Consider the following 2,500-nt stretch of genomic DNA (forward strand, 5'->3'; position numbering starts at 1 on the left):
CATCATTCGACTGGAAATATTGTACAGCAGTATATGGACAGTGCTAAGTGGAGAGGAAAAAGTGTATCGAAGAACATTGTTTACATTTTAAGCTACTTTGCCTCCTGCTCCCCGGTCTATTACCAGAGGGGCCAGTGGTAATTGATCCCTAAAGTTTACCAGAGTTCAGAAACTCGCTGTATACTTTGTTAGTGATGGACTTTTGAAGTCAAAGTTTGTCCGATCAGTCTTAAAATCCTGCCCGTTTTCTTTGGGGGTGGAAATACAATACAGAAACAATATAAGATTGTTGGTGATGATTACACCTAAGGTCATGAAGTCTCTTTACTTATGTTAATTTTCTGTTTCCAGATAGTTTGCATTCGTATTCATTTTAGAAATATGTGAGTTGGGATCTACAAGAAATAATGGTCTCAAACTGTCAGGAAATAGATTTAATTTGGAAGTGGGTAGAGACAACTTTGCCAACCGTGTAGTTAATGAATGGAATAAACTTCCGGTAGAGGCAGTGCAATGTAGTTCAGTTCAAAATTTTAAGATTCGTTTAGATAAACACTTAAGCAAGATGCTGTAATGGCTGCCATTTATTTTCATCTATTATTATTTATATTATTATATATTTTTATTTATCATTATTATATATATATATATATATATACATACATACATATACCAAGGCTTTTTCCCCCTTACAAGGGAGGTAGCCAAAAAAGGAAAAGCATAAAATAATTTCCACCCATTCCATCCCTGAATACGCTCCACACCCCTCCACCCTCCCTCTTATCTGAGCAGTTCCTGGATGACGGGTCATCCCTGCACCTTGTCCACTGCCCTGGGTCAGAAGCAGTGTCGCAAGACACAGCACATCCACAGCAAGGCCGCTTCATTAAATCGGCGACCCCACCTCTCCGTCCCCCCCATTGCATAAAAGGAGAGGACGGAGAGAAATCCCTTCGGGCTGCGTCAAATTTTGCTCACACATACTACCTCACCCCCCCCCCCCGCCCATTCCACCTCATGCAATCACAACATCATCCATATACAACCATTCTCCATTCACCCCTGTCTTCTGTCCTCTCCCGTCCTTCCTCAACAGACATTCCCCTCTTCCCCAAAGCCCCCTTCACCCCATCCATCCACCTTATCCTAGGACGTCCCCTCATGTTCACTCCCTCCACATCTGCCTTCCATACCTCCTTTACTAGTCTTTCTTCACTCATTCTTTCCATGTGTCCAAACCATCCTAATATTCTTTCATCAACCCTATATATATATGTATATATATATATATATATATATATATATATATATATATATATATATATATATATATATTGCATCCGACCTAGTTATGGACCAGAAGGTGTCCTGTCAGCATGCTTCGCCTTTGTAATATTTTGTAATCCTTTGTACAATACACAACACGTTGTCTTGATGTAGAACAGTTTGCATATTGAAAAAAAAGACTTACAAATGAAAATAAAGTAAAAACGAAGAATTATTATCAAGGACGCTAATTAAGCTCCAAATTAAATTATTTCAACTACAATAGAATACACACAACGCGCCATTAATGAGATGAGAGTTCTAGATTACATCGATTTTTTTTTTTTTTTTTTTATCTTATACGGATTATTTGATATCTGATAGCATAGTTCGTGGAAGCCTGTCAGTTCTAAGAGGTTTTTTACTTACCTTATAAGGATCAACATTATGAAGCAATTCTTCACTAGTAGCAGCCAAATATTTCCATGATGTTGGCTTGTTTATTAGGCAGCATGTAAACCTCTAGAAATATATGAAACCTACCCCACCCTCCAAAAAAAAAAAAGGAAGACTTGGAAGAAAGGTAAGTTTCGTTAAAGGTCTTAAAGATTTTGAAGGGAAGTTTAGAATCGGGATGGATAAAACTGAACTCTAAAAATATATGAAACCTCCCCCCCCCCCCCAAAAAAAAGGGAGACTTGGAAGAAAGGTAAGTTTCGATACAGGTCTTAAAGATTTTGAGGGGAAGTTGTTTAGAAATTGGATAGATAAAACTGACGAATTCCTCAGGACAAATTACCCTCCCCACTTCCCGGGGTGGGGGAAGGTAACCCCCCCCCCCCGCCAGGCACACCCTATCTCCACTTCCACTCACATTCGACAACTCCCTAAAATAATCCCCCATATACTCCCCTTTCCATCCCCACTCACTACATTCTGTGCTTATCTTCTTCCTTTCATTTCTGCTCGCTTGCCTCTTTGTAAGTTCATAACATCGAGCTTAGTATATTTTCGAACGAAGTGATTCTCAGATAAGAATTGATGACGCCAAGCTATCAGGACGTAGATCTCATTTAGAAATAGATAGAAACAAACTGACGAGTGAAATGATTGATTAACCTCTTTGGCTGAAATCATTTCCACATAGAAATGACGAAGAATTGGTTTACCTCCTTCGAGCTATAATGTCACAATTCTCCAATTTTCTTCTACCTGACACGAGACCATTTTATTT

The sequence above is a fragment of the Oratosquilla oratoria genome, chromosome 40, assembly GCF_046742065.1.
Source record: "Oratosquilla oratoria isolate Oo_2021 chromosome 40, ASM4674206v1, whole genome shotgun sequence".
Lineage (NCBI taxonomy): Eukaryota > Metazoa > Arthropoda > Malacostraca > Stomatopoda > Squillidae > Oratosquilla > Oratosquilla oratoria.